Source organism: Dipodomys ordii, unplaced genomic scaffold (assembly GCF_000151885.1).
Source record: "Dipodomys ordii isolate 6190 unplaced genomic scaffold, Dord_2.0 Scaffold1, whole genome shotgun sequence".
NCBI lineage: Eukaryota > Metazoa > Chordata > Mammalia > Rodentia > Heteromyidae > Dipodomys > Dipodomys ordii.
Genome location: NW_012267217.1, coordinates 64,721,176 through 64,727,479, shown reverse-complemented (window position 1 = coordinate 64,727,479; position 6,304 = coordinate 64,721,176). Strand labels below are relative to the sequence as shown.

The window sequence follows — 6,304 nt, the reverse complement described above, 5'->3', positions numbered from 1 at the left end:
CTTCTCCTTCTTCTCCTTCTTCTCCTTAATCTTCTTCTTCTGTTTTGTTTTTGTCAGTCATGGGGCCTGAACTCTGGGCCTGGGCGCTGTCCCTCAGCTCTTCAGCTCAAGGCTAGTGCCCTACCACTTGAACCACAGCGCCACTTCCGGCTTTTTCTGCTTATGTGGTGCTGAGGAATCGAACCCAGGGCCTCATGCATGCAAGGCAAGTACTCTACCACTGAGCCACCTTCCCAGCCCCTCTCTTTTCTTTTTAATAGTTACTTTATGCGATGACAAAAGCAATGTATACTTATTTTTGAAAAGGCTGAAAGTAGAGAGACATAAAAGAAAAGTGTGTCACCCCAGTGTCGGGACGGCATCTCACCAGCAGGCGCTCCGCTCTGCTGCCCGCTTCTACGCAATCCTCACAACCACTGCTCCTCCACAGCTCCGTCTCCGTGTGAGCTGTCTGGTGAGCATCTTCACATTTCCGCAAGGATTCTTCCTATGAAATCTCAGGGGCTTTAAGACCTTCTCTCCAGCGGATGAGTCTCAGTTGATTCAAACGTTCCTGGTGTCTACTTTCTGAATTGGGCAAGAGCAATCATGTGGGTTTGTAGCCAGCCACCCTCGTGTTAGTGTTAGGTAGGATACATTTTCAAAACCTAGGAACTTCTCTGATCGCTTTGATACCAGTTGCTGAGCTACTTTCTGGAAAAGCTGGTTGGTTTGCCATTGTGTGGTAGCCACTCATGGCTACCAGGCAAGAGGGAGAAGCAGCGACCTAAAGACCTCCCCCCTCTGGAAGCTTTCAACACCTCTTTTTTTTTTTTTTGTCAGTCATAGGACTTGAACTCAGGGCCTGAGCACTGTCCCTGAGCTCTTTTGCTCAAGGCTAGCACTCTCTACCACTTTGAGCCCCAGCACCAACAGTTTTCTGGTAACTAATTGGTCACAAGAGTCTCATGAACTTTCCTGCTTGGACTGGCTTTGAGCCATGATCCTCAGATCTAAAGCTCCTGAGTAGGTAGGGTTACAGTTGCGAGCCACCAGCACCCAGATCACACCAGGGAACAAGCCTTCAGGAAGATGAGGAGTTCAAGATCCAAATCAGAGGAAACAGAACGTGAATTACAGTATGGTCTCAAATGTGCAAAATACAGATGCTGAGTGGAAAGAACAAGACACAGGGTGGTTATTTCAGCTCAGGGGGAGGCTTTGGGAGGACCAGTGCCGGGGCTTTGGGGTAAACACTGTGACACTGCTTGGATGCATGGTAAAAATGACTAGTTCCTGATGGAGCTCATGTGGGTAGAGTTTGTTGCAAGCTCCTCTGAAGAGCGTATTTTTCTCTTCCTTTCTCAGAGTGTCCAATACGTTCTTTTGAGCTGGTTTTACTTAGCAGCAATTAATTATCTCAGCTAAAGATTGGGGAAAGACAAAAAGAGGTAACAGGAATGAAAGCCAGCTCCTAAAGGAAGCTACGAGACTAGAAGCAGAGAAGAGGGGCAGAGGGTGGAGAAGGAAAGACCAGTGTGTGTGTGTGTGTGTGTGTGTGTGTGTGTGTGTGTGTGTGTGTGTATGTGTGTGTAATGGCTGCCATTGCCAGTAGACTGTTGGCATTGGGGATGGCCTAGCCTTCGAAAGCACAGAAAGTTAGTGCTGTCAACCTTAGCTATCCCATGTGGACCCGTCAGCTACCCAAGACCATCCTCCAAAAGCCTCCGTGGGAGGAACTGCTCAAGATGGAGGAGAGATGCTGGGCTCTGGCGGCTCACACCTGTTATCCTAGCTACTCAGGAGGCTGAGATCTGAGGATCGCGGTTCAAAGCCAGCTGAGGCAGGTAAGTCTATGAGACTCGTATCTCCAATAAAGCACCAGAACACCGGAAGTGGCACTGTGGCTCAAGTGGTAGGGTGCTCGCCTTGAGCTGAAGAGCTGAGGGACAGCGCCCAGGCCCAGAGTTCAAGCCCCATGACCAACCAAAAAGAAAAACAACTTGGAGGAGAGGCACATCCGGGTGACTTGCGAGCTGCCTGGGGGTGGATGGGATGGCGGCTGGAGGCAGTCTGGATGTGAGGAGAGGGCCTTCCAGGAGGCCTGCTGGGCACTGACACCCAGAAGCAGCAGCAGCGTGGGCCCGAGCCAGAGAGAGATGCAGACATTGGGGTGCCTGGTTGGCAGCTACCCTGAGATGAGCCAGCTCAGCCACATCTTATTTTTATTTTTGTGGTGGGGCTTGAACTCAGAGCCTGGGCATTGCCTCTAAGCTTTGTTGCTCAAAGCTAGTGTTCTACCACAGTGCCACTTCTGATTTTTTTTTTTTTTTGGTGGTTAATTGGAGATAAGAGTTTCATGGACTTTCCTGCCTGAGCTGGTTTCGATCCACAATCCTCAAACCTCAGCCACCCTGATTAGCTGGGATTACTGGCGTGAGCCACTGGTGCTCAGCTAACCTGCATTCTCAAGGCAAGCCTTCAGTTACTGAAAGAAAGTTCATGATAATTTTAGCTCTCCTGGAATCTGCTAGGCATTGATGCTCAGTGCAATCAAGGGCCGCTTCACGTCTGCTGAAGACGGAGTGTGTTCACTTGTGGATTTATTTCAGCTGTTTGGGGAGAAGTGTGGGTTGTACTTGATCCCCCCTGGAGTGGAAGGACTGCTCACCTCCGCCTTGTCTCTGCCTCTTTTTTTCCCCCAAACCTGTCTCCAATGGCCCCAGGGACCCTGTTCCTGAACTCATGGAGGAGAAATCTTTCTGGCTTGGAGGGCAAGAGAGGCTGACCCCTTCCCATGGTGTGCCATTTCTAGAAGCTTCTGGGACCAGAAGCCCCAAGTCTCGCGAAGGCAGGCTACTTCTTAGTCTGGAGTCCTCCCAGAGTCCTCCCGGAGTCCTCCCGGGCCCTGTGTCCTGGGGTAGAAGGCAAGTTTTTGTTCAACGATTCCAGTCATACTTCTTAGCAGCCCCTTCTCTGGGTGGGGCTCACACAGCACCCAAAACTGAGTACTTCCTCCCTCAACTTACTCACATGACGTGTTATTTCCAGCTAACAGAGTTGGATGCTTGGGTGAGGAGGGAGCGCAGCTCCGCCGCACGCTGTCCCTTTATCTTTCTGCCCATCATGCTCATCTTGTGGCCCAGCAGTCTTGAAAGAGAGGATCTTGACAGCACAAGAAAAGCACAAGGTGAGGGGCCATCGCCTCCCCACTGAGTTTCTCTCTAACCCTCCCTCCCTTTCATGCCAGTGCCCCAAGTGGCTGAGGAAGTGGGTTTTGCGGTGGGTGGAGTTCTCTAACCCAGGAAGTTGAAAGTGCCCTGCCAAGTGGGTAGCACGCAGAGCCCTCCACTTCCTGTCTTCTACGTCTCCGCGCCACGCCCGGCCTGCTGCTGTGGGTAACTCCGAGTGACAGGATGTCCCCATGCAGGGAGCTCTTCTGCCGAACCCAGCAGATAGCAACAGACCATGACTCAGGCCCAAGGCATTCCTTTCTGACTGGAGCCCTGCACTCTGGAATGCCAAAGGCAGGAGAAGTCGCAGAGCAGGATCAGAGATGTGGAAACTCAGCCCCAGGAGCCATGTCCAGGGGACAGTCCTCACACCGAGGGCAGCGGGTCCTTCTTCCCACCACCAGCCTCTTGAGCTGTCCGCCTGGTGAGGACGAGGCCCGGAGCCCCCTCGGCTGCCTGCACCCCCCCCCCCCCCGTCTCCATGGTCTGGCCTTGCTCCTGGCAATGCGCAGGGGCCCTGAGCACACCCCTTAGATGGCACGTGGCACAGAGCTCGTTCAGCCACATTCTCCGTGTTCCAACCTGGCCTGTCCACACTGCTTCCTGTCACCCCACCCACCCTCATCTGTAGGACTTGGGCCAGAAAGCTAGAGCCTCTTCCCCACCCACCCACCACCCAGCAACCTCGGAGCCACTTTTGCTATGAGAGAGAATTCCCCCTTCAGTGACCACACAGACTTTGGGCTCCACTCCAGGGCAGGTATGTGCCGAGTTCGAGATCAGGGCAGTGGCTCCATGCTCTTCTAGAATGCTGGCCCAGGATTCATAGAGGTCATTTCAGTTATATCTGTATTGACAGGAGGTCCTATTTTCTAATTTTAAAGGATTCTGTTCTACACAGAACCCCAGGCATTGTCTCCCAGAATAAGACTTTATCTGTTGGAATGGTTTAAGCAGAGGTACAAAGCTGAAATCTGGGCACAATTTCAATTTTTTAACATAAACTTTTTTTTTCCTGAATGGAGAATTAGGTTTGAGTCTGGTTTAAACAGATGCTGTAGTAAATTCTGAGTAATTATTAACAAGTGTGGGAGCAGGATTTGAAAATCAGTTAGTGATCTCAGTCTGTGCTGTGGAGTGCTTCCACTGAACTGAGCACAGAAGTCTAATTCTGCAGAGAGAAAAACACCACGGAGTGGAGAAGATGTGAACCTGTTTTATGCGAAGCTCATGTCTTCAATATCTAATAAGATCACCATCTCCATTACACTTGGCCTTTTTCCTTCCAACTTTGGTGATTCTACTTGCTAGAAAAGAGTAAGCCAGCTTTACTGACATGCTTTTGACCAGTCAACAACAACAATACCAATAATACACTTTAAAAAGTCAAAAGAAATTTCTAAAACACACAAACAAACAAATGGCTGTGGGTGCCTCTCACAGCTCAGTCGAGGAAGAATGGCTCTCTATCAGTCCTAGGTTGTGGCCCAATTGTGTTTAAATCATTGTGTGAGCTGTTGATTGAGGTCCCGCTCTCCGTTTTGTAAAATAATCCCCTCACCACAAACTAAGTTTGTGCCCCAAAGCAAGGTAAAAGTTAATATGCTTAGTTGGCGTGATAAAGTAAAATCTGAGATTTGTTGGAAGGCGTCCTGTCATAGCAGAAGTTGGCAGTATTGTAGGAGAACCACAGGACCTTTGAGTGGACAACATGTGCCTCCTGCCCTGTGATTGTATCTCCTGCTGGTGTCCCAGCCATTCTCGTCTGTGTGGCTAGGCTAAGTTGTCTCTAATCCATGTGGCGCTCATTCAGTGATGAGTCTCTCAGATCAGCTGTCTGTTGTTAAGTGACTTGTGACTGTATTCGTTGTCTGCTGCTGGCCTAACAGGCACAGGTTTGGCAGACCACACACATGTCCTCCTACAGTTCTGTCTCTGTGGAGTGGGACATGAGTCCTATTGCACTGCAATCGGAGGTGTCCAGGGTTGGATTCCTTTGGGAGATGGCTACAGGAGAATCAGTTCCATGGCCTTGGACTTCTTCAAAGCCCACACTGGCAGGACCATTTCTTCTTACAAGACACTGTTCCAACTCCTTCCTCTTCCTCCTCTTCCCCCTCCTCCTCCTTCTTCTGTGTTTGAGGACCTAGTGATTACACTGGACACCCCGGGAATATCCAAGATCATTTCCCTATTTTCAGATCAGCATCAACAACCTTAATTCACCTAGGGCGTGACCCTCCCTTTACTCTAATAACTAGAACACAGTCCCAGGTTCCTGGGATTATTATGTGCTTTTATCATGGTACTACAGTTGGACTTACTTGATCATGGTGACCCCCTGTTGGACCCCTGTGTTCCACAGGGAAGCCGTTGAGTTCTGAGCCTGTGTCTTTCTTGATCACTGCACCCCACCCTCCTCCAGGAGAGGTCTGGGGTCCCAGTTCCGCCCTATGCAGCTGGAACTGTTCTCTTGTTGGGGCTCTTGCCAGCTTCATCAAAGTAAACCTTCAATGTTATCTCACAGTCTATTTGCTTCCCTCCCTAACAACCCGACAGCTTGTTTTTGTGGTTTCTATGGTTTCTAAAACTCTTGCCAGTGTTCAGCCATTTTTTATGCTTCTTGGAACTTTGACGTTTTGAGTAAGTGTTCAAACGTTTCAAATGAGGACCAAGGGGTGTAGCTCAGTGGCAGAGTAGGGGCGTTGCGTGCACGAGACCCAGAGTGCAATCCCCAACACGAAACAACAACAGAAACTTCTTTACATGAGCAGAAACAATTACAAGTCTTAGGAAATATTTTAATGAACCACAGGCAATTCAAAAGGAGCAGCCTCTCTGGAGTGAAAGGTTACAGAACTCCTGAATGCAAACCTAAGGAGCTTAATTAAGGAAGTAATTAAGCTCCCTCGGCAAGCCTCCCAGTGGTAATGTCAACAGTGATGACCAGCGTGCCCACCCCGGGGAGACCCGAGCTCAAAAGCCAGCCACGCCCTGGGGAAGCCAGAGGACTCACGCCTGTGTGTCCCAGGCTTGAGTGTCCACGTGCCAATTCCTCCCTGAACCAATCGCCCGTGCACGTTACCAGCAAT

General features: G+C 50.1%; 1 long non-coding RNA gene across 2 annotated transcripts in view; it reads right to left on the bottom strand.

Moving 5' to 3' along the window:
• LOC105982499 overlaps window positions 1-2,805 on the bottom strand; it is a 3,582-nt gene extending 777 nt beyond the window's left edge. Inside the window, exons 1-2 of one of the 2 annotated variants that reach the window (XR_001174891.1) lie at window positions 2,651-2,805; window positions 368-567 (exon numbers count right to left, since the gene is read on the bottom strand). This is a non-coding gene — a long non-coding RNA (uncharacterized LOC105982499). Of the gene's footprint in view, window positions 1-367; window positions 853-2,650 lie in introns of those variants that run through there. The other variant, XR_001174890.1, reaches the window with a different exon arrangement.
• Window positions 2,806-6,304: the final 3,499 nt, after the last annotated feature.